At 49.6% G+C, this 26,761-nt stretch overlaps 1 protein-coding gene across 1 annotated transcript in view; it reads right to left on the minus strand.

Moving 5' to 3' along the window:
- DNAH11 (dynein axonemal heavy chain 11) overlaps positions 1 to 26,761 on the minus strand; it is a 4,227,155-nt gene that overhangs the window by 3,082,289 nt on the left and 1,118,105 nt on the right. The window lies entirely within an intron of this gene.

The raw sequence follows: 26,761 nt of genomic DNA on the forward strand, positions 1-26,761 counted from the left end.
GGAGCCGCAGCTGCCCCTGCAGCCTCCCCAGCCTGCCTACGCGGGGCAGCAGATGACCTATTTGCCCCTGATCCACGTGGCCTGATGACACCAACGAGCACCGGCGCACGTGGCCTAGACCTGCTGACCTGGAAGTCAGCCATGGAGTCACCCTGTGCCAGGTCTGGTTCCACAGTGGGCTGGTCCAACAAGGGCTGAGCATGGATGGTGTCAGCCACGTTACCCTCAACCGGGGGGGCATGCGTGTCCCGGACTGCTCCTCCACACATGGGGGGCTAGGGGCACCCTGCAAGTCACGGCCACGTCCCCTACCGGATCCACCACGGCCACCACTTGGGGCTCGGCCACCTTTGCCACCCTTATGGCTTGTTCGCCTCCCAGCCATCTCACTGATGTTATTGTGCGTATGGGAGTTGCTGTGAACTATTGTCCTGGGCAATTGGGGGTGAAAGGGGTTGGGTACCAGATGGTAATCGTACCCTAGTGCTCTAGCAAGGCTGTATGTCACCCCTGGGGAAAGATGACGGGTCACGCAACGCACAGGCACCCCAAAAAAGAGAAGTAAGGTGCACGCAACCCCTCCTAGTCCACGTGTGTGGAAAAATAAACCTGCACTACGCTGTGGCACCCAGAAACAAAAGAATGAACGTATGCGTGTCACACGCAGCCTAGAATGACCTCTGAAGGGGTATGCGACACACGGGGCAAGCACAGATGTTAAATACGTGCGCGACTCACTGTCTGCCAGGAACAAAAGCGTGAAAAATATGCGCGTGTGCGCGTTGGCAACACCCCCACCAAAAGAAGAATTGTACGCTGTCTGAGGAGACAGGACAACAGTAGAAGGGAACGCTGTTTGAGGAAACAGGCCCAGGAAAAAGCTGTCAGAGGTAACAGGGAGTACGAACTAGAAACGCCGTGAAGTAAATCGCGTGTGAACCGACAAGAAGTACAGATTTCACCCACTCGCTCTCCACGAAAAGCACGTACAAGGAAATGGCATTCTACACGTACCTTTTATACACACGTCACAGACGCGCAAACGCGATGAGGCCATTTCCACCAATTACACGCTTTGACACTCGGACGTGTATCTTTTTTTTTACACGCGCCATTCTCTACGGCCATGCGCGTGACGTCATAGATGCGCATGGGGGCCTTTGGGCCAATGAAATCGCGTATGCGTGCAGACGCGCTTACGCGCTAAGGGCCTTTCCTCGAATTACACGCAGACGTGCAGGATTTTCACGTGCCAAATCACTCCGTATCAAGCTGGCCACGCGTAAGCATACGGAAGACCACGCTCCTGCCCAGAAAGCCGATTTACTGCCCCCCAGAGCCCCGAGCACGCTCCCACCTGCCATCTGCTGCTGCCTGACCACCTGCTGCCCACGTGCCCTGCCATTTGCTGCTTGCACATCAACCAGGGGTGCTGTTGCTGTGACCACCCCTGCTGGAACCGAAGACTCCCGACTGGGATTCCATCGCTCCACAGCCCAGCCCCAGGACCCAGTTTCCCACCCACTCCTGCCTCTGGGGTTGTCATGTCGGGCACTGCAACATCTGGCACCACTGACAACCCCCGGCCAGAGAGGCAGAGGGGCACCAGCTTCACTGCCACCGAAGTTGGTGTCCTGGTTGAGCAAGTCCTGGGGCAGTATGATGCCCTCTTCGGAAGTGTGCGCGCCGACAAGGTTGGACGGACTCGGATATGGACGGACATCGTGACTGCCATCAACGTGGAGGGGGTGGCAGTCCGCGACTTCCAACATGTCAAGAAGCGCTGGGAGGACTTCAGGTCCAGGACCCTCAACAAGGCCCGGCGCCTCTTGAAGGCAGCGGATGCTATGGGGCGCCGAAGCCACTTGTCGGAAGATCAGATGAGGGTCCTGGAACGCATATCCCCAACGCTCCACGTCCAGGTCCTTGAGAGGCAGACCCGTCTGGAGTTGAGCGGTAAGTGTACATGCATCATGATTGTAAGCTGTGCGTGTGGTGATGTGCCAATAGTGTGCAGGTTGCACATCTGTTTGTATGGGGCCGAGTATGGGTGGGGGTGTACAGGGCCGTGAGGCTAACACATGCGAGGGCTGTCATGTGTGAGACATGGATGGTGCTTGTGTGTGTAGGCTTGCATGCCAAATGCAGTTGTGTGGGCACACATGTTTGGATGAATGTGTATGTAAGTAGGCATGTTCGTGATGTCACGCATGTATGTTGTTTTCAGCTGCATGTATCAGCACTGTGTACATGTGCATGTGTGTGTATTTGACAAGGGTGAAACAGTGATACAACATGGATGCATGTGACAGCGGGATGTGGAAGCCTGATTGGCAGATGTGACACGGATGCCCATCTAAACACTGCGACAGTTGGCTGAGGTGTACACATGCACGCAAGTGTGGTGGTGTGCGTGCATTTGTAGTGCACTCCCTATGTTGCATGTGATGTCTGGATCACCTTTGCCTGCTCATGTTGTTGTATGTGTATGGATGGTGCTGGCAGTTGTGATATGGCTGTGGTATGGCTCATGTGTGCAAGTTGAAATGACATGTGTGTTGCCGATTGTGATGCCATGTCTGAGGTTTGCCAATGCCACTCATGTGCAACTGTCATGTGTGTATGTGTCCATTGTACAGTGCCCTGATGCCTGTGTTTTATTTCTCACTGTCTGCAGCGTCATCTGATGAAGAGGGCGGAGAAGGTGCTGTGGAGCACAGCGGTGGGGATCGCACCGCCAGCCGGAGACGCAAGGCCCAGCTCCCCTCCCAGGTTGTGATCTCGTCGGGGAGTGAGGAGTCCGGTGCCGCGTCCCAGGCCGCAGCTGCCGGGGGGAGGTCCAAGAGGCGGAGGTCGGAGTTGGACTCAGAAGGGGCAGCTGGGACCCCACAGGGCCCAACGGGGGAAGATGGCACAGAGTCATACAGGTTGGTGGGGGGTTTGGTGGAGGAGGAGGCCGTGCAAGCAACAGAGACGGGGTTTGGAGGTGGGGATTCCACTGGTGCTAGTGGTGCAGTGCAGGACTAGGGACAGGAGGCAGCACAGGTCGCCGCGGAGGTGCCTGTGTGCAATCATGTCCCTGATCCTGTCACTGCATCATCTTGCACCAGCAGGGATGCCTACGTCCAGACCCGTTTTCAGGCAGGGGATGAGCTCACGATAACTGGCCTTCCTCTGCCTGCCAACATGGCTATCCAGGTCCGGGTTGAGCCTGTCCTGACTGGTGTGGCGTTTTCATGAGGAGACTGCACGTCATCTCGAATGGCTCGTTGACCGCGTCGGCCTACTGGGACAGGTCACCCAGGCCGGATTCCTCCGTTTGATGGGGCTTGCTCAGACCCCCTCCTCAACTGAACCCCCTATGCGCCAGTCGTCCTCCGTGCCATCTTCCCACTCATTAGTCACCTGGGTGCCCTGTGGAGCTGCCTCTGACGGTGTGGCCAGGCTGGTGGAGGAGGCATCCCTGCCACAGTCGGGAGTCGGACGTCCAGCAGGGGTGGCCACATCAACGACTGCACCCAGCCAGCGGAGGATGTGCAGGCAGCAGGAGGCAGTGCACGGACAGAGGCACAGCAGCAGCAGCAACGTAGTGGGAGCCATGATGGCTCGGGGCCTTCGACATCGGAGGGGCAGGCATCGGCCGGAGGGCAGGAGGACCCAGGACGGGAAGTGTCTTCTGTGTGGCAGCGGTTGGGCCACGCCATAGATGCGGAGCGGCAGCGGGCAGAAGAGGCACGGCTCACGATGGTTAGGGCGGAGGGCCCTGAGGCGGGCCGAGTGCCTCGAGGCAATCCGCAGGGAGTTGGGGGTGAACATGTCGACGGCCCTGCGGACCCTCAGGGCCATGGAGGAGGACCGCCTCCGGGACATTGAGCAGGAGTTCGATGATGCCCTGGCCCGGAACATCCCGAAGTGAGCCGTCGGACTAGCCCGCTGCCCTTGTAAATAGTTCTGTAGTTAGTGTTAGGTTTCCTTTGGTTTTGCATTTTTTTTGGACCTTTTGGACAATGGGCCACATTTTTGTATATAGTTATTTTTTTTAGGTAGTGTTATTAGATAGGTTTCATTTCTTCTGTTGGGATCATGGACCCTGGGTTGTTTATCTGTATATAGTTGACTGTTGGATTTTCATTTTTTTTAATGATTTACCCATGGAGCAATGGTTTTCGATTTTAATTTTCCATTGGATTTACTTTTGTGGACTGTGACTTCGGACACCTTTCCTTTGGATTATGATTTGTGGTTTTGCATTATTTCACGGACATGCTGGTTTATATGTTTTTACTTTTCCATTATTGTTTTTTATTTTTGTTCAATTTATGTTGCTTTTAATACATATTTTTTCTTCAAACTTCAATGCGTAGTATCATCTCATTGGTTTCATGCATATCATGATATGGGTTTTGACATTCACTGACACCCATTGGGTGTATGTGAGGTACATGTGTTCATTTCCAAACTTGCAATTGGGGTTCAATCATGTTATTGCCATTTCTAAGTGGGTGGATGCAAAACTGGGTGGGTGTTTGGCATTTGGAGGCTGACCATAAGGGCCAGGGATCTAGATTGTGATGACATGTTGGCTGGGGGACATGAGTGGGGGCCTGGTGGAGGGTGCCCTGCACTGCTCGGGGATGGGGGTGCTGGGAGACATGAGTGGGGGCCTGGTGGAGGGTGCCCCAGACTGCTGGGGGGTGGGGGTGGTGGGAGACATGAGTGGGGGCCTGGTGGAGGGTGCCCCTGGATGCTGGGGGGTGGGGGTGATGGGAGACATGAGTGGGGGCCTGGTGGAGGGTGCCCCTGCACTGCTGGGGGGTGGGGGTGATGGGAGACATGAGTGGGGGCCTGGTGGAGGGTACCCCTGGATGCTGGGGGGTGGGGGTGATGGGAGACATGAGTGGGGGCCTGGTGGAGGGTGCCCCTGACTGCCGGGGGGTGGGGGTTCAGGGGGACATGAGTTGGACATGAGTGGGGGCCTGGTGGAGGGTGCCCTGCACTGCTGGGGGGTGGGGTGCTAGGAGACATGAGTGGGGGCCTGGTGGAGGGTGCCCCTGGATGCTGGGGGGTGGGGTGATGGGAGACATGAGTGGGGGCCTGGTGGAGGGTGCCCTGCACTGCTGGGGGGTGGGGGTGGTGGTATACATGAGTTGGACATGAGTAGGGGCCTGGTGGAGGGTGCCCTGCACTGGTGGAGGGTGCCCTGCACTGCTGGGGGGTGGGGGTGCTGGGAGACATGAGTGGGGGCCTGGTGGAGGGTGCCCCAGCACTGCTGGGGGGTGGGGGTGATGGGAGACATGAGTGGGGGCCTGGTGGAGGGTGCCCCTGGATGCTGGGGGGTGGGGGTACAGAGGGACATGAGTTGGACATGAGTGGGGGCCTGGTGGAGGGTGCCCTGCACTGCTGGGGGATGGGGGTGCTGGGAGACATGAGTGGGGGCCTGGTGGAGGGTGCCCCTGCACTGCTGGGGGGTGGGGGTGATGGGAGACATGAGTGGGGGCCTGGTGGAGGGTGCCCTGCACTGGTGGGGGTGGTGGGAGACATGAGTTGGACATGAGTGGGGGCCTGGTGGAGGGTGCCCTGCACTGCTGGGGGGTGGGGGTGCTGGGGGACATGAGTGGGGGCCTGGTGGAGGGTGCCCCTGCACTGCTGGTGGGTGGGGGTGATGGGAGACATGAGTGGGGGCCTGGTGGAGGGAGCCCTGCACTGCTGGGGGGTAGGGGTGATGGGAGACATGAGTGGGGGCCTGGTGGAAGGTGCCCCTGGATGCTGGGGGTGGGGTGATGGGAGACATGAGTGGGGGCCTGGTGGAGGGTGCCCCTGCACTGCTGGGGGGTTGGGGGTGATGGGAGACATGAGTGGGGGCCTGGTGGAGGGTACCCCTGGATGCTGGGGGGTGGGGGTGATGGGAGACATGAGTGGGGGCCTGGTGGAGGGTGCCCATGGATGCTGGGGAGTGGGTGTGCAGGGGTACATGAGTGGGGGCCTGGTGGAGGGTGCCCCTGGATGCTGGGGGGTGGGGGTGCAGGGGGACATTAGTTGGACATGAGTGGGGGCCTGGTGGAGGGTGCCCCTGACTGCTGGGGGTGGGGGTGGTGGGAGACATGAGTGGGGGCCTGGTGGAGGGTGACCTGCACTTCTGGGGGGTGGGGGTGCAGGGAGACATGAGTGGGGGCCTGGTGGAGGGTGCCCCTGGATGCTGGGGGGTGGGGGTGATGGGAGACATGAGTGGGTGGCTGGTGGAGGGTGCCCCTGCACTGCTGGGGGGTGGGGGTGATGAGAGACATGAGTGGGGGCCTGGTGGAGGGTGCCCAGTGCTTTAAGTGGAGTAAAAAATTGAGGGGGGGCCCTCGTTTGGGGGCGTGGCTTCCACTGCGGGCGTGGCCTAAAAGTGCACAAATCATAGTAAGGTGCGCAAACAAATATATAAATGTATTTGAGCATTTATATATTTGTTTGCGTACTACTATGGTTTGTGATTTTTCAAGCCTTCTTTTATATACATAGCAATGTTACATATTTCTATGTTTATACAAGGTGGCTTGTAAGTGCACAAACCATAGTAAGTTACGCACACTTGTGTGCTTACCTTACTATGGTTTGTGTACTTTTCAAGCTGCCTTTTAAAAACATAGACATTTGTAACATATGTCTATGTTTATAAAAGACGGCTTGAAACGTAGCCATCTTTTATAAAGCGTTGAGGACGGACAAAACCCAAGGTGGCTTTGTCCGTCGACAAAGCTATATAAAAGATGCCTTGAATTGTGTACGATTCAAGCCGTCTGTTATAAACATAGAAATATGTCTACGTTTATAAAAGATGGCTTAAACGTACACAGTTGAAGGCATCTTTTATAAAGCCTTGCCAAAGCAGAAAGGCGCCTCGGGCTCAGTGATCTCTGCTTAGAGCAGAGATCACAGAGCCCGAGGTGTCTTTCACCCTCTGCGAACCCGCGGGCTCCGTGATCTAATCTGCAGATTAGATCACGGAGTCCGCGGGTTCGCTGAGGGTCAGTGACCTGGCGAGGAAAAACTAAGGGACTCTAGCTTCCTCTGATGGCCCCTCAGATGAGGGGTCATCAGAGAAAGTTACAGTGACTGACGGAAGTGCCAGCCAGTCACAGCAACGCTGTGCCTGGCTGGCACTTCTGTCAGCTTGCCTGACGTTAAAGTGGCGGGCGCATCTCCCGTCGTGGCTCCGGCCGCGGCGGGGTAATGCGTCCTGCCATGGCGTGGTGAGGCCGGGGGGCCCCGGCAGGCCCCGGCCCACTTAAAGCACTGAGGGTGCCCCTGGATGCTGGGGGGTGGGGGTGATGGGAGACATGAGTGGGGGCCTGGTGGAGGGTGCCCATGGATGCTGGGGAGTGGGGGTGCAGGGGGACATGAGTGGGGGCCTGGTGGAGGGTGCCCCTGGATGCTGGGGGGTGGGGGTGCAGGGGGACATTAGTTGGACATGAGTGGGGGCCTGGTGGAGGGTGCCCTGCACTGCTGGGGGGTGGGAGTGCTGGGAGACATGAGTGGGGGCCTGGTGGAGGGTGCCCCTGGATGCTGGGGGTGGGGGTGATGGGAGACATGAGTGGGGGCCTGGTGGAGGGTGCCCTGCACTGCTGGGGGGTGGGGGTGCTGGGAGACATGAGTGGGGGCCTGGTGGAGGGTGCCCCTGCACTGCTGGGGGGTGGGGTTGATGGGAGACATGAGTTGGGGCCTGGTGGAGGGTGCCCCTGGATGCTGGGGGGTGGGGGTGATGGGAGAAATGAGTGGGGGCCTGGTGGAGGGTGCCCCTGGATGCTGGGGGGTGGGGGTGCAGGGGGACATGCGTTGGTGGGCAGTAGTTCAAGGTGACATGTGGGTTGGCTGGGGGGCATGGGCATGGTGGATGGGCTGCCTGCGGGACATGTGCAGGGTAGGCCCCTGTGGTGTGGGCCACCTGCAGGGGCCGTGGAGGGTGTAGAGGGTACACCTGGGAGGACCCACACGTGCAATTCACGTGTGGTGCTCCCCGCGTACCCCTGGAATACACGTACCATGATGGAATTGCGTGTGATACTTCCTGCGCACCCCTGAAATACACATACCCTGCTGCTTTTGCGTGTGATACTTCCTGCGCACCCCTGAAATACACGTACCCTGCTGCTTTTGCGTGTGATACTTCCCGCGCACCCCTGGAATACACGTACCCTGATGGAATCGCGTGTGATACTTCCCGTGCACCCCTGAAATGCACGTACCCTGCTGTTTTTGCGTCTGATACTTCCCGCGCACCCCTGGAATACACGTGCCCTGATGGAATCGCGTGTGTTACTTCCCACGCACGCCTGATGTACACGTACCCAGGACAATCGCGTGTGAAACTTCCCGAGAACCACTGAAATACACGTTCCACGCTTGGCGTTTGCTGTTTGGCAGCCCTGTGAACTGGTCCAGGGTTAGCGCAGCCCTTTGCGATGATTTGGGAATTTTGAAGGCTTTTCCTTGCGCGAGGGCGTTCTTGGGGGCATAACTGCCGCTCCTGCAGGGTCGCTGCGCCACTCTGCGCCACGGCTGGTTTCGGAGGCTAAAATCCATGAATTCGCTGTGCGATGAAAAGGATTTTTTCGCACGCGGCTGGCGCAGTGTATCGCACGGGGACACTGTGCGCCAGCCGCGTGCGCCACTTTTGTGCGAATTTATATGAATTACCCTGTCAATAGGCTGACACCTAGATTTGTAGGCGGTGAAATACAGTGGTACCTGAGTTTGGGACACCTGTATAATGGGAGAAAACACCTAATGGTTCTTTCATCAGTCAAATACAGTAGCACTTAAGTTTGGGGTACCTGGATAATGGGAGAACCACCTAATGGGTCTTTCAACAGTCAAATACAGTAGCTCCTAGGTTTGAGACACCTGGAAAATGGGGGAAAACTCATAATGGGTTTTTCAGACAGTCAAATACAGTAACACCTAGGTTTATAGTAAATAAGGATGCGGGAGACACCCCCGCAACCCATGCTCACCTTGTTCACTATAAAGGCACTGAATGGTAAATTTATTAAAAATGTTCGACTGTTTTTTTTTTTCTTACAGGCAAATCTTTACAAATTTACCATCCACCATTTTTGTAATGATTAAATCTGCGAATACAGTTACACCTTGCTGAGAGTCCAGCAACGATTCTTGAGCTCAATAGATGAGTACCGGTCTACCGAATAGGGTATGTAATGACTGTATGAAGTCATCACATCGATCTAACAATGGGTTGATCACCACTGCCAACAGCGTAGGCCAGGTCAAGGTGCTACCGGATATGTGGCTGATCAAGTAGCCAACCTTGCCTTATCCATGCCAAAATAGGTTTGGTGGAAGGTGAAATGAACCACACAGGCATTTAAAAAAAGCATTGACCGTTTTTGGGCTCCAGAAAACTTTGCAAAGGGCAACTCTTCAAGTGGAGGGACAAGGGCCAAGACATCCAGGGCTATTATCATTTGGCAAAGTAGAGGGTTCTTCTGATGGAGTGACTGTACTTCTGCAGTACTAGCCTCTATGGCACCGATCATTTCATGATCATACTCCATGTTAACTGGAAGCCTAGACAGATCTTTAAGGTGCTTTATTCTGCTAATGGCAGGCCTTACCTCAGGTGCCTGGGCTTTTGTTCTGGAGAATAAGGGCAGTCACTCTGAAGGAGCCACTCTGTTGGTAAGGAGAGAATACAACAATGTTGACCCCCAAAGATGGAGACCAGTTTGGGGAACAAAATCGAAGACAAAAAAAGCTCCAATTCCAGTAGCAATGATTTTGCTAGATGTTGCAGATTTGGCTGAAGGTGGACTGCCAGAACAAGAATTTGGGTCAGGATGATTCTGGACTTCAGTCAGTGAAGGGGCACAGCAAGAGCATCAACAGAGGGCAAAAGAACGCTGGTGAAGGAGTAGCAAAACCAGGAAGGAGGGACAGGAACATAACCTGGAAGGGCAACTAAAATGGTAGATTCTGGGACTCCACAGGGGAGAGAGAAGGAGAGACATGAATTAACAGCACAGAAGAAGGCAAAACAACCTGCTCAATATGGCACAAGGAATGAGTACCTGGAAGCTTTTTCATGAGCGTGAACTGCCATTTCACTGCCACAATTGACTCAGAAGTAATGATCCACCACCTTTTGAAGGGCGGGAACTCAGAACGGCAGCTGCTATGTGGGCAAGAACATCCATGTCGCGGGCTGCCACCAATGCTAACAGATCACAGCAAGCCGGCACTGAGCCGGTAGGAGCCCCCTGAGTCTCTAATGTCGCCTGAATAACAGGTGGGGTATGATAACTATTTGATTTGGCCACCTCAGATTCTCATTCACGGTCTGTCCTCTTCCTCCTCTCGCTGCTACACCAGTGGCCCTCTTCAATGCTTTCCTAAAACCATCGTTGTCAGGAGATTTCTGCACCTTTGTATACTTAAGCTTTCGAGTTATCTGGTTGGTGTTTCCCTAATGGTACAAACTCATTCCAGTTGTCTGCCCCTCATTTTCACTTAAGACCAAGTTTTCTGCATATCAGTCTCAAACGACCTGTTCACCAGTTCAGAATTAGGCATTAGTGTCTTGGAGGTGGAAGTGAGTTTCTTTTTCAGTGCTGTCTGTGCACAGAGTGCATATGCTGAATCTTTGTCGTTTTCTATCTTTTAATGTATTTTTCACAGGACTCAGTCCATGGTCCACATTGGCTTTTTCCACCAGAAGTGCATGTGTTGCGAAGTAATGCTCTACATGTGGATCCGCTACTGGGATCCGGGGGCTTGTGTATTTGTCTGCATGTTCTGTCATCACAGTAAACCTTTTTAGTGGCAGAGTATCTCAGGGTTTCTTCTCCTTGTTGTCAATTTCATTAACATCAATACAAGTAATGCCCCCCTCTCCTTCCCAACCAATGAAAGATACTACCTTTTGGGTGACATTAGTGGTCTTCCCTCCACTGGGTAATGGAAGGGCATATAACAGAGACGGCGGAGATATGAGGGATTCTGTATGTTACACCTCTGTGGGTTCCAGCAGTGCACAAGATACAATTAGAACCATTTCTGAGTTGATGCAATATAACCCTTTGGCCACACCTTCGAACAACAGAATGCATTTCAAACTGGCAAGTCCAGATGCGGAAAGAGATATTCCAGCTGTTAAGCACGACTTGCTTCCTCCCATATGTTCCTATTTAGATCCCAATATGGAAAGCACTCCGGACAAAATAGGTGCCAGATTGCTCTCTCTTACCAATCCATATTTTAGAAAAACAGTTAGGATGTCAAATGCTCAGGAATGTAGACTTAGCAAAAGAACATTGGTACTAACGTTGAAAAGGTCTAAGGGAAGAGGTGCCACAGTGATTACCAAGCTCCATATGAATATAAAGATCCGATTAATGTAAAGAAAATGATTGTACCCAAGAAAGATTGGAGATGTTGAAGCAAGCATATGTATATATAAAGAGTAGAGTTTTGTGGCAAAATAGTACAAGGGGACCAACAAGAATATGTTGACCCAGAAATTCATCTTAAGGATGTTATCGATGGGGAATATTTTGAGAGTCTTTACAGTAAACCACATTTAGATTTCGAGATTTCCCTGTGGTGGTTCTTCCAGAAAGGATGCCTCGTCTATAGATATATCTATTGATGAGGTGCAAACATATTTACAATTGCAAAACCAGATAATACGCAAGCAGAATCTATGAGCTAGAACCTATTGCATGGGCCCCATTCCTATGCAAACAGTTTTAAGCTATAAACTTGAATGAACATATGGCATTATTCCCCTTTAAACGAAAGGTAATTGGAACATTCCACAAACTACTGCCCTACATCCTTTAGAGATGTGACAGCTAAGATCTATGGCAAGGTCCTACTCCAGCATTTACAGAATTCGAACTGAATCGCAAGCACAGTGCCGGACATATAGGCGGGCTTCAGATCCAGAAAACATTCCATTAATAAGGCCTTTAGGCTTCACCACCTTTTCTCAATGTATGCGAAACTACTCGACCAACCAATATATCTTTTATTTGCAGGCTTGTGTATTTCAACATATACAGAGATAAACCCTCACAGGACAAGGCTGCGGTGTTGAGCGATGCAGGTGCACATTAGATGCTGCCTGACCACACGTAGCACGCTTCGCTATGTTCATGCATCCGTGCCTATAAAAACTGAGGTACCCACACTCTGCGACAAAGCCACGGCAGGACAAAGCTACAGTGTTGAGTGACACAGGTGCGTAGGGTACGCTGCCCGACTACACATAGCACGCTTTGCTACATCCACGAATCCGTGCCTATAAGAACCAAGGTATAGACCCTCTGTGGTAAAGCCTTTGCAGGACAAGGCTGCAGTGTTGAACAACACAGGGTAGCAGGAGACACTGCCTGACTACACGTAGCACACTTCAAAATGTCCACGCATCTGTGTCTATAAGAACTGAGGTATAGACCCTCTGCAGCAAAGCCCTCGCAGGACCAGGCTACAGTGTTGAGCGACACAGGTGCATAGGGTACGCTGCCCGACTACACATAGCACAGTTTGCTACATCCACAAATCTGTGCCTATAAGAACCAAGGTACAGACCCTCTGCGGCAAAGCCCTTGCAGGACAAGGCTGCAGTGTTGAGCAACACAGGTGAGCAGGAGACACTGCCTGACCATGAATAGCACGCTTCGCTATGTCCACGCATCTGTGTCTATAAGAACTGAGGTACAGGCCCTCTGCGGCAAAGCCCTCGCAGGACAAGGCCACAGTGTTGAGCGATGAAGGTGCGCAGGAGACGCTGCCTGACCACACGTAGCACGCTTCGCTACGTCCATTCATCTGTGCCTAAAAGAACCGAGGTACGGACACTTTGTGGCAAAGCCCTCACAGGACAAGGCTGCAATGTTGAGGGACGCAGGTGTTTGGTGGCGATGGGGGTGCAGCGTAGACAGTGAGTGTTACAGGGAGAGTTAGCTTGCTTCACACCATGCAACCCTCCCTGACCTGGTGCCCCTTCTCACTCTTGTACATGCATTGCTCACCCCCGAGAGGTGTCCTCTTGCCCCCCTCACCTCCTGTGCCCTTGCGCCTTTGCGCTCCCCTGCACTGTAGGTCACATGCGCTACCTGGCATCCCAGGCTGCATGCGTTCCCTCGCAATCCTAGATTGTGTGTGCTCCCTCGCATCCTAGGCTGCATGTGCTCCCTCGCATCCTGGGCCACGTGAGTTCCCTCGCAATCCTAGATTGCGTACACTCACTCGCATCTAATGCTGCATGTGTTTCATTGCAACTCTAGGCAGGTCTCTGTCCACTCGGCCACATGCCCCCCACATTCCCTGCGGGCCATCTCCTTCCCCCTTTCCTAGCCCCCTTCACCTTTCCTAGCCCCGTCTCCTGACCTATTGTGTACTGTTCTGAGGTCCTGTTCTCCATGGTTCTTGCCAATTTTGCATTGCCTGCAATGCTGCTGTGTTCATTCTTTTCTTCTAAGTTCCCTAAGTGATCATTCGGTTCTTTTCGTTTCAGTTTCTCCTTGGTAGTTTGCTTACATTGTACAGCCTGCATCCGCGCTGTGTCCATTCTTTACTTCTAGGTTCCCTTGGCAATTGACTTTGTCTATATATTGCATCTGATTTTGTGTCACTATTATGTCCTCTGTGTGCCCCTCCTCCTTCTGTGTCCCCCTGCCCTAGTGTTTCCGCCCTAGCCTTCTTGCACCCTAGATCACCCCCCCCTGCACACCCCACGGTCCCTTCCCTCCTCACTCTTCCCTCTGCACCCTCTATGGTGCTCTCTGAACCGCCTATCTTCTCTAACTGCTTTTCTATCGACTATCCTATCCTTCTAACTAAGTCTTGCAGGTAGAAGTTTAAACGGATATCCTGATCTCCAACCCAGGCCTCCCTATTTCTGATACCTACACCAGTGCTTTCTCCAGACAGACCCTTACCGACATCCTCTTTGTTGTTCCCTCTCCAGACCTATGGACCCCCCCCATATGATCTCTCTTCTCTCTCCTTTTTCCTCCTTACCGATTAATGATGGCACATGATGGGAGGGCATCCTTGCCCCTTTCACTCTTCCAAGACCATCATTAATGTTTATGTAAATGGCACAGTCTTAGTCCAAGGCCCTCAGGCCAACTTCCTCCTTTTTGATAGACACTTCCTGCACCTTATCAACTTCCTTTCTTCTCCTGATGTCCTGTTTTTCTCCTCTCTGGCTACTCTGCCTCCTCCATCCTCTGCCACCTCTATGTCGGTCTCTGGTGCTTCTCCAGCCACCCTGTTGCCTCCTTGCTTCGTCAGACCTCTGGCACCAACCTCCTCCTCCTTTGCTACCTTGCCCTCTCCTCCTTCCTCCTCTGCCCATTCCTCGGGCATCTACATCACTTCTGCAGGGCCTACCTCTGACCTGTACCCCTCCACGGAAGTCCTTCGAAGGGGGCAATATGCTCCACATTGCTACTCTTGTTCAGCTGTCAAACACTGCACTAACATCTGCCGTCTCCTAGAAGAAGTCGATCTAGATGTACTCGGTCTGACCGATATGTGGTTCACAGCCAGCTCTGTCACAAGCTTTGATACTCTCCTTCCTGATGGCTACAAGATCCTCTCCGTGCCCAGAACCAACCGTTCCAGTTGGAGTGTAGCCTTGATCTTCCCGGAGTGGATCCCTGCTTCTATCATTGCCTGGCACCCCTCGTCAAAGACTGTGCCGACATACTAACCCCCATCATCATGGCCATCATACACACTTCCTTTGCTCAAAGCACTGTTCCAGCCAGCCTCAAAGAAGCTTGGGTACTCCCTCTTCTGAAAAAATGTCCCTGGACCCAGCTGTGGCCTCAAACTAGAGGCTGATAAACACTATCCCCTTCCTCCTACAAATCCTGGACCGAGCTGCCTACCTACAAGTTCAGCAGTTCTTGGAGGACAATCATATCCTAGAGATGTGTCAATCCGTTTTCCGCCCTAGACATTGCACAGAATCTGCCTTGATCGATTTAAAGAATCAATTAGATGAAATCAGGGATGAAGGCAAGTCGGCTTTGCTCCTCCTCCTAGACTTATCTGTGGCGTTTGACCTGGTCAACAAACAGATCCTTTGCCACCACCTCACCATTCACGCTCATTTCTCACCTTCAGCCACTGCCTGGATTGCATCTTTCCTGAAGGGAAGAGTCATGAGGGTTTTCTCAGAGATTGCCAATGCTTCTGCCTCACCTATCACCTGTGGGGTGCCACAAGGATCCTGCATCACCCCTACACTCTACAATATCTTCACCCAGCCCCTTTTCCACATTTTAGATTCTCTCAGCATAGCATACACTAACTATGCCGATGACACTCACATCTTGATCCCACTCTCAGGAAACTACATAGAAGACACCAACACCCTGAATTCAATCTATTCCCCAATTCAGACTTGGATGGCTGCCACTCATCTCTGTCTCAACAGGGAAAAAACAGAAATCCTGATTGTCGGCCCACCAAATGCCCTAAAGAACCTCAATAATCAATACTCTGCCTTCATGATAGACAACTGCTCAATTCCTGTCTCTAACACTATAAAGACCTTAGGGGTCTTCCTAGATGCTTCACTCACCATGACCAGACAAGTAAATGCCATTGCCTCCTCAGCAGCCTACGCTACCAAGGTCCTTAATGCAGCCAGACCCTTAACTGCCTAACCATTGCCCGTGCAGTCATTGGCTCCAAGATAGACTAGAACTTCCTATTCAATGGCACCTCCTCCAGAAACATCCTTAAACTTTAAGTCATCCAGAATAATGCCTTCATAGCAGCCCTGAACATCCTGAAAAGAGAGCATATCTTGAGTGCTAGAAGAGACCCACACTGGCTCCCCATTCAGAAGTGAATCATCTTCAAAACACTCTCCATTATCCACAAGTGCCTGTCCAACACAGCACCACTATACCTCTCCAAATGAATTGCCAAAGCCCACTCCTCAAGACCCACTAGGACCCCCTACATGGACAAGCTTACTGTTCCCAAAGTTAAAAGATGCAGACCCGGGGACTCCAGCTTCCTTTACCTGGCTGTCAAGCTCTGAAACAACCTCCCACCCTTCTTGAGGGCAGAGAAATCCTATTGGATCTTCTGCAAATCACTAAAAACTCAGCTTTTCACCTAAACCTGATCTCCCCACCTAAGGCTGCTCCCTTCACAATAAACGTTCTCCTGCCCTAAGGTTTTGTTTGTACGATAATTACCAGTCGGTTATCATTCTGTATCTTTGTATGATAGCTGCCATCAGGTTTTAACTATTTTACCTGTATCTGTATGTAACTATGCCTGTTCAACACTAGCCAAGATTTTGTGTTGCAGGTTTATTACCAGTTGGTCATGATTCTGTATGTTTGTATGATAACTGCCTCAGGCTATACCTACCTTACATTGTATCTGTATGTAACTATGCATGCCCCACAATAGCCTGCCTAGTACTTTTGTACCTGCAACAGCACCTCAATGCCTATGGGTTGTATGTGTACTTTACACTTTAAATAAATAAAAACACGGCCATGCACATTCCTGGAGCCTCTTCAAACCTCCTCAATGCAGTCCATCTGGGACCGACTGAAGCGCATTGAGCAGGGTCAGGCACACATGCATGCTATTGCTCAAGAACAATTAGCGTATTCATAGGCAGTGTGGGATATGTTTCAGGGTCCGGCAAGACGGGTGTCCCGGGCCATGGACCAACTGTACAGGAGCACAGTGAACACTAATGCGAGCCAAATCCTTGCGAGCCAGAGGGTGAGGGAGCTGACCGAGCAGCTATCGGCCTCTAACGAGACCATATCCCGAGCCATCATCCGCACTATTGAACACCTCACGGGTAGTGTTCAGGGGAGTTCTGAGTCTGCCACCCCTACTGAGGGCTCCATGGCATGCAAACCACCAAGGTGTTCGCAGCGCCTCACGTCTAATGCCCCCCATCCCAAGGACAAAGTGGACAAGAGAAATCTGTAGTGGGAGTTGTTGTTGGGGCTGGGGGTGGGAGTTGGTGATAGTGCTGGTAGTGGGGGTAAAGGTTGTTGTTGGGGCTGGGAGTTGTTGTGACTCGGGTGGCAGGTGGGAGTTGGGGCTGGGGTGGGGGTGAGGGTTGTTGCTGGGGGCAGAGGAGTGGGTTGTTGCTGGGGGCAGGGGGTTGGAGTTGGGGCTGGGGTTCCTTGTTCACAAAAATAAACGCTGTTTAAACCTGATCAACTTGTGTGTTTTAATTCACTGTAATTTGGGACTTGTGCATTTATTGCATGTATGGGCTGCATGCGTCCCAAGTCATGAGAAATTGTCTTTGAGGTCCTGGCGGACCGTTCATGCTTTCCTCATGTCCCCACGTATGTCCTCTGATGCCCTGTTTACACCTTCACTGTCTTCGTCATCAGAGCTAGGGGTGTTGAGGGCCTCATCTACAGAAATTTCAATATTACTACATTTGCACAAGTTGTTCTGCATTTCATGGCAGGATGCCCTGTGTTGTCACATGGTTCATGTCTGTGTCCTACGGTGGGTCAGTCATAGTTCTGTGCATGTTCTGTACATTTCTGTTCATGCAACATGGGACCTATAGTTGTTTCAATTTGCTGCTGCTTATGTACCCCAGGTGTGTCAGTGATTTTTGCGGTCATGTCTGTGTGCCACTTAACCAATGGGCTGTCCGCTGTGCCTCTGCATGTACGCAGGGTCGGCTGCTGTTCCACAGTATCATCAAGCAATGTGTGGCCTCAGAGTATCGGGCAAACCAGTGGTTTATGTGGTCGGCATCGCAGGTCATTTGCACATTCATGGAATGGTACTGTTTCCTGTTCTGATATACCTGTTCTGTTGCCTGGGGGGGAGGTACCAATGCCACATGTGTGCAATCAAATTCTGCTATAGTATTGGGGTAATGGGCAATGTTGTTGTGAGGTGTCTTTGCTGCATGCGCCTATTGCCTGAATGGTGTGCATGATAATGTGCAGATGGGCATGCCTCATTGGTGCATCCAGGACTTGGTCCTGCACCTTGGGGAAGGTGGGCTGTGCCATCGCATGCAGTCTACCAACTGTGTTTTTGTATCCACCCGTGGGGCTGCCACAAGTTTCTGTAGGGGGATGGCAGTTCTGATGACAACGCCACTCTGCAGTTCTGCCTGTGTCAGGGTGTGCAGTGTGGTGATGGTGGGACAGTCCAATCGGAAAAGGGTAATTGATTGGCTGTCCATCAGTGTCCATGTGGATTGGCCGACAAGTGTTATGGGTTCCCTCTGAGGCATACGTCTCCTGCCCATTTGTGGTCCAGCATGCTGCTGTAGCTGAATGTAGGGTAGCAAGTTGTGGAGCCCATGTCAGGCATAGGGCCTCATTATGAGTTTGGCGGTAGCCATGCAGCTGTTAGCTCCATGGCTGCCGCCAAACCGGGCTCCTTTACCGGGTTCCCAGAATGGGGAATTACCGGGCCATTCTGAGGTCGGAGGGCCTGGTAATTCCTCCCTCTGGGAACCTGGGCCCGGACCTTCCCCATTCCCATCTGAGCCCTCATAGGGCTCAATGGGAATGGGATAGGGAGCTAACAACAGGCCGATTACGACCAGCCCGTTGTTAGCTACCTCTTCCCCTCGCGGGACCCGGTAAGGACGCCTGGTTTTACCGGGTCCCGCGAGGGGACCTCGTAATGAGGCGGAATGGTGTTAATGGGCCCGTCACCAATAGCGGAGCCCATTAACCCATTCTGCCTCACTTGTAATGAGGCCCATAGACTTTTGGCTGCATGTTGCTTGGATGTGTGTTTGGGATAGGTGTGGCCCTTTTATACTCCTACTGAGTGGTTCTGAGTGCACCTGTGCCTTGATTTATAATGCCTGTATGCAATTACCCGCACCGTTTTAGTGGAGCTAACTGTGCTGTGTTTTTGGCAGAATTTCCTCCAATTTTTGGAGGTATTTCTGCTGATTCTGGTCTTGTGATTAGGTGGATTTTTTTTTTTTTGCTAGTAATTCCTTCAGCGGAATTGGCCCTGATTCCTCTGATTATTGGAGGAATTACTGCTGGAGGTAATTCCGCCAGAGGTAATTCCACCAGAGGATTTGCTGCCATTTTATGGAGTGGTCATAATTTGGTGTAGTGGTAAAGTTGGCGGCAACTGAATTACCATCAATGTGACCACTTACCGCTATACTTGTAATGGGGCCCAATGTGTAGATTGTATGGTCTTGACTTACTGTAAACCTTAAAGCACTTGGAGATTTCTTGCCCTTGCCAGGTAGGGGTGAGATATGCATTTTCTGCTAAATTTGTAAACCATCCCAATGCAAATATGTGGTCTACATTTGGATAGGATATTTACTGGTAAAATTTTATCTTTCATTTTAGCTGTAGTTGGATTTTTCCAATGTTTACAATTTTCATTCCACAATATTGAATTAAGGAACTGGCAACAATGTGTGTTGTCATATGAGCAATTTTTTAAAGGATTAATTTTGTAAGTGTGATTCATTTTGTAAGTATTTTGTTGTATGTCTTAGAAACTTGTGCTAGAGGTTTTCGTTTTATCTTTATGTATAGTGCTTTTTTTTAGCAAGGTTTATTTAAACATGTGCACAATAAATAAATAAATAAAACATTTTCCATTTATCTGTGATTTGTTTGTATTCATTTTAGTTGAGCCATGATGCAAAACAGATAAAAAGCTAAACAAAATAATAAAGGAAAATACCACTCACCTTAGCTATATTTCACCCTGCTTCAGTTGTAGGTGCCTTTGTTTATTTTTCCTCTGCAGTTTACTCCCGTATGCCCCCACCTTGCTACCCTGGCTACACATTTTATCAAAATGTGTGTCTCAATCTGCATTAGCTGTGCTCACTCAGCTCCATCACACATGTGGACCTCCAGGTGATTATATTGCCAGGCTGAGCCTGGAGGATAACTCATGGGTAATGCGTTTTGTCTTGTGAAAGCAAGACAACGCAGAGCAACATAGGTTCAAACCCAGGTCCTGCTCTTAGAAATTGGTCTCTAGCATTAAGCACATTACAAAAGATTAATTCATTTGTCACCAGAGTTTCACTTCTTTGTCTGGGTCATAAATAAGTAACTCTATCTTTCTTTCAAATTATAATTATCATGTGAGTCTCACGTACAAAATGTATAACAAATTCGGCAACTCCACAATCAAGAAATAGCAAAGAACTTGAGAAAACACAATAAAGAAGAACCACATTATACTAATATCCAATCCTTACTCAGTTAGGAGTACATTACTTGTTTATGTCAAAGTCTATTGTATTGTTTACAATTGCAAAGAAACAGACATTAACATGTAATTGTGATTCAGAGCCCTCCACTTCTGTGGCAGTTAACAAGACTCAATCTGCCACTATGATATTTTCTTCCCATGGCAAAGGAAGACTACCTGACCTTAATCTTTACCCCATATCACAAATACTATTCAAACATTGAGTGTTATTTTTATATTCACATCCACTAGCATATATTTAAATCAGGGATGTACTGTCCTGTTTTATTGTACTGCATCTACTAGGTCAATGGAACAACTAAAATCTGAGTAGGTGAGTGACATATCCTAATGGTGTGAGCATTCATATGGGTGCATAATAAAGTTCACTTACATATTGGTTGGTGCCCTATTGCACTCCACCACTGCAGGGAGCATCGTTTTAATGTGGTTTATTGTCTCTGCACGGGTGTCTTAGGTGGGTACCTGCAACCAAAACTTTGAAATGCCCTCCAAGATGTCTGCTCTGTTGGGGGGCTTCTGAACATGCATAAGGGATCCATTAAATTGTGCACAGGGTAACCCAATGGAATTAGATAAGGTGATTATGTGAGTTCCTACTCACAGGAGCACCTCTTCACCATACATGAAGCTGCAAAGGAGTACTTAGGGTCACTGTACTGCATGAAGTGCAATTTGTGGATAACCTGCAGGTACTTCTCCCTTGCATATCACAATAACGGCTTCACAATTGCGATCTCTTTAAAGCAGGTTGTATCTATTATGCCCTCAAAATAAACCATAGGGCACTTATTAGAGATGCTGCCCAGATGCTTATTGATGATACTTTGATCAGAGGCTTCAATGAGGAGTGCTTGAAAAGCTTCCTATCCTCCTGAATACCGTCCTGTAAAATCTGTCCTGGGGAACTATGGGCTTGTTGGTGAATCAGAAACACTCATGGTCTTCCATTGTCTCAATTTAGAGATTCTCATTGGTCATCCAATTTTCAATAATCATAGAGCTTATCTAGTAGGTGAGTGGAGTGAGGAGAAATAGGGTGAGGTACAATGGTGCGAGGAAAAGTGTGGAATGGGTTATGTGGGTGTGTGGGTTGGGGTAGATTGGGTGAGGTAGAGCGGGGTAACTGAGGTGAGGAAGAATGGGGAGAGGTAGAGTGGGATGAGGTAGAGAAGGGTGAGTACCGTAACTACATTTGCAGTCCATTTCTTTCAGCTTAGAGTCCTGCAATTATGGCAGATGACCCTTATGCTGACATCAATCCCATGATCATTCAACAGGATTGTCTTTAGCTGCGTCACCATACTCTCATCATTCTGCTGCAGCAGAGCATCTATGATCTTGCACAGATGTCTACATTGAAGGATAGAAAACTGTAATGTTAACGTAATGTACTGTAGACTAGGATTGAAAATCTATCAGCACGCCATTGGAGGATACCTTGCATTGATGTTGGCCATGCAGATATAGCACTGTAGAGGTCTATAAGGGGTTGTCAGGTCTATAAGGGGTTGTCGACTACTTCTTGAATAATAAATGTGCTTTCAGATTTCTATATACAATGTTTTAATTCAAAAGATATAAAGAGTGCAAAAAGGAATGAACGGTCTGTAGCAAGACCAATTAAAGCCAGAAAAAAACAAGAACATCAGGGAGTGGAAGTTGTAGGAGAAATGCCAGCAGGATGTTAAAGAGCTGAAGTGAGAGTCAAAGGAAAAATAAAAAGACTCAGAAAACCTGGCAGAGACTGTGAATCTTTTGGAGCTCCAAAGAGGTGGGTTTGCTAGCCTCAAAGCCCTGATCTCCCTGTAGCTAGTTCAGGGAATGCCCTAAGAACCTGAACCCTTATACATCAACCTCTGAATATAGCACAATCAAGCTGTAAAACACGATATCATCTTGATGCTTGAAGATCCTCTTTCAAGGGGGTGCTTTGCACTTTGTGGTAATAAATGCCAAGCCCCATCAAGAAAATATTGAGAGTATCATGCCATTAATGGATTCTGTAACGTGATAGCCAGCACAGCAATGCTTTTTGAGATTGTCACCCATCTCCAGACTGACGTGGGTATGCACCCCTGGGATCATGATTCAGGATTTGCAGGGAACGCAGATGTGCAGGTCACAACTGGTGTAGTAGGGCAAGAGTTGCAATGTCCAATAAAAAACGGTAAGGTTCTCTCTAAAATGAGTCCCTTTAAATGGGGTAAAACGGTAAGAATCAAGAGACTGTGTTGGGTCCAGTCATCAAGCCATGGCACCTTAATCACAATTGACATTTTTCAGCCAGGGCAGACTAAAATTGCTCTTGTCCAAAGGTGAAAATACCTTGGAAGTGACCAAAGCCAATCGAGGACACTCTGAAGGAGGTTAATTTCTCATATCACAGGGCTAGCCTTCACTCACTACAATGGCAAAATGACACCAGAGGCTAAAACGGAAAAAGAGCATAAATCTATAAGGGGTAGTCACTACTACTTGAATAATAAATGTGATTCCAGGCATGTATTCAATGTTTTAACAATAATGCATTCAAGAGTGTAGAAAATAGAATGCATTTTAAAGAAAGTCTGCTTATTTTAAGCAGCAGTAATATACAGGGGCTACCAGACTTGACTACCCTATATGAACTAATAAAAAACACAACACCAGAAAATCCCAACTGGACCAATGCAGCTGCAGATTTGTATCATGACATAGCTATATGAGGAAGTGTTGATGGTCTACTACGCTGCACCGCGCTTTATCAAACCCCAATTGTATTGTATTGCCCATAAAACCATTATGTCAATAAATGTAGCACATGTCTGTTCCAATTTCTATTGTTTGTGGATTAAGCTTGTCGGGATTTTTTAGTATTGTGTGTGCTTTCCCTAATGGTTCTTACCAGTCATCCTTTTTTAAATTCAAGATTATTTTCAGCCCTGTAATATACGATATCACAGAATCAAAATCCTCTTCATTGCAGCTCTAATGTGTAAATGGTCAGTGAACCATTCATCATCTATATATAAAAGTCAAAATGTGTTTGTGGTAGGATTTGTGTGGAATCGTCGTTCCTTGTACAATTCCACATCGTTTCATCAATCTACACCAAATGTTGCATAGTTACCTGTTAGGAACCTCCAGACATTACTGGCTGCATGACATTTGCCTCCCCCCCATCCTGTTCCCCGGATATCAGCACAAGTCAAAATATGTGGGATTGTGTATTGGTGGAGCTTTGTTCCTTATACAATTCCACACTGTTTCACCAATTTGCACGAATTTTGCATAGTTACCTGTTAGGACCCTTTGCACATTACTGACTACATGACATTTGGACACCCCACCCCGTACCCTGGATTCCAGCACCTTCACAGATGAGACTGTTGCCTGAAATTGGCGCAACATCAACGTGTTTGTAGAAGGACTGGTACCAACACGAGGAACAACACTCGAGGTCCATGCCCTAGGATGCATGGTTTCCAAGATTTTTGCACCGCAATGCAAAGCAACAAACTGCACCACACCAAACACATTCTCAGCGCAGTTTACTTTATGGTGCAAAGCACATCAAGTAATAAGCGGATCGGAACGGCGACCTACGGTTCAGTGTTATCATGTTTGTCTACAGAACCCGCTCGGAGCACGTGTACTTCTGCTAGTTTACAGGGAACTTCTGCTAGTTTACAATAATACTGAATGTCTCGCCCTATTCCCCAAAACGAGATTGCATCGAATACTCAAAGAAAAACATTGAACCCCAAAGTTTATCTTTGTCTAAATTCCTCTCAGTACTTATCATTAGGGTATGTCAAATTATGAGAAGCTTTCATTCATTGTATCAAATAGTGAAAAAGGTAACACAGAAAAACTGGGTGGGAACCACGCGGTTAGCCAGTCACTCACACTCTGTTGCCCATACGGGGTTACCGGTGAGTTGAAGGAAGGTAAATATAAAGGATTTCCCTGCTGAAAAAATAATGCAAATAGTCTTGCGAAAAAATGAAATTTTAATAACAAAAGTTGGGGAGTCCAGCTGTTGCCTTTAACGAAAAGAGCTCATAAGCCAATGCATTTTGGAGAGGTTCCCTTTCATCAGGGATGAGCCTTACCAGGTAACATTGTAAATGAGTATATTCAACATTATAATCATGTTCAAAGTTATTCAACAGTTCGAACTAGTTCATTAAGAAGATGACATAAATGAACCAATATCATACAACATTGTATGCAGTCATCAAAGCAATGTCATACACACCCAATAGGGTGCGCTGAGAAGTACATGTAAAAAATATATACGAAAAAAGAATGATGATACATAGTATGAATATTGCAATTCACCAACACAGTACTCAGTGGAAGAGTCATGAAAGACAAAAATGATGAAAATACCTTTGTTGTTTGACCGATCTCTACGAACTCTGTAAACTCCAAAATAAACATTTCAAGCACTATCCACTGTGAAATCATTAGTGACATCGTAGTGTGTGCTGGAAATATCCATGAAGTTAGCTCATACAAGTTAGCCGAGTGCTTCAATTTCAATAGAAATCCATGCTATGATGTAAAGCAAATGTGACACTTACGTCCATGCTTACTCAGTGATTGTAAAAGACAAGCCCGGGCGTGTGATGTGGACACTTACCTGCTGTTTCTGCACAGAAGTCTTGACAGCTAATGGAAGCCGCATGCAAACGTGAGCCTCCAAATATTTAAGATCGTCTTCATGGGGACCAATATGAGACAGCGACGTGGCACACCCAGGGGTGTGGCCTCGCCCCCAGCGTCTCGCATCCCAACCTCTCCATGACACTGAAGAGGTTGGGACGCGTCAGCCCCTAGGCGAACAATCACAACCGTGTGTTGATGTACAAAAACATCCATAAGAATGACTGTGGAGATACGGTACACCTGAAATTGTGAAAGCCATTCATATAAAAATCCATAACATGTACAGATATAAATGCTATCGGATGGTAGTTACTCGAGAACGAGCCAATATAATTAACATGGATGTGCTAAACTGGTTCAAACATGCGCTCTGCAGGGACGTTCCCAGTCATAAAATAGTAGATATACATAAATAGGTTCAATTAGGCTATGGAAGCAGCCTTAAGTGAGTGTGTATTATGCCTAGGTTTCTACACAAAATAGGGAGAAGTTAGTGGAAATGTCCTACCTTCCCGCGTTCCCAGGTGTCCTGATGAAAACGGTGCCTCACATGTGTAGGTGCACCTATCTGGGCGCAAAGGGAAAAGGCTAAACCACTGGTAATGCCGAGTGTTTCGTCAGAGCAGATTTTGTGATAATTTGCTCTTGTGGACAACCTACAGATTTGGGCCTGGTGTGTGCCAGCCACCAAGGAAAACACGGAACCTCATGCATTTACAAAAAGAAGACACCCATGGGAATCCACAGAGGTCTGACTTGTGCAAATCGCCCCAGAATTTACTACCCACAATCCCTGGCAAAATCTGAAATTTGTCAAAAAAACCCACAATTTTCAGACATTTCCCACTGCCAATCCATCGAAACATGCCGCCAACAACAAATATGCTACCTTCCCTTGTTCCCACAGGTGTCCTGACGAAAACTGTACCTCACATGTGTGGATGCACCTACCTGGGAGCAAAAGGAAAAAGCTAAACTATGGGGAACCCCAAGTTTTTCAGCAGAACAGATTTTGCAGGATTTTGCTCTTGTGGACAACCAACAGGTTTGGGCCTAAGGTATCAATGCCAACAAGGAAAACAAGGAACCCCATGCATTTTGAAAAGAAGACACCCATAGGAATCCACCCGTGGGAGTTCCCAAGCACAGTGGGAGCTCCAGGTAGCCCCGGTAGGGGCCCCTTGCCTCGCCAAGGGAAATTCTGTAACGCAGCCCAGCCAGCACTCCAGGATGGTCGGGAGTGATGTCCCTGGCCTTGGGTGGCTGCCTCCCATGTGGTTTGACCATCCGAAAGCCCAGTAACAGTTCCAGGGACCCTGACAAGGTCACTGACCTTTCCCCAAGGGAAATTCTGTAACGCAGCCGAGCCAGAACTCCAGGATTTGTTGGGGGTAATCTCCCTGGCCTTGGGCGGCTGTCTCCCATGTGGTTTACCATCCCCAATCACAGCGGTAGTTCCAGGGAACCCGGGCAGGGTCCCCATCTTTTCCCAGAGGGGGAGGTCTTACCGCAAGCCCGCCAGATCTCCTGGATAGTCGGACGGTTATGTCCCCGAACTTGGGTGGCTGTCTTCCATGTGGGTTGACCATCCCCAAGACCAGCAACAGTTCCAGGGAGCCTCGGCAGGGTCTTTGTCCTTTCATATAGGGAAAAGCTGTAACGCAGGGCAGTCAGAACTCCAGGATGGTCGGAGGTGATGCCTCCAGCCTTGGGTACCTCATCTCCCATGTGGGTGGACCGTCCCAAAGTCCACCGGCAGTTCGGGGAAGTCCTGGCCAGATACCCTTTCCTCCCCGGAGGTGACATCTGTAACGCAGCACAGCCAGAGGTGCAGACTGGGCTTGTGGAT

The sequence above is a fragment of the Ambystoma mexicanum genome, chromosome 2q, assembly GCF_040938575.1.
Source record: "Ambystoma mexicanum isolate Mex_15411 chromosome 2q, UKY_AmexF1_1, whole genome shotgun sequence".
NCBI classification, from domain to species: domain Eukaryota; kingdom Metazoa; phylum Chordata; class Amphibia; order Caudata; family Ambystomatidae; genus Ambystoma; species Ambystoma mexicanum.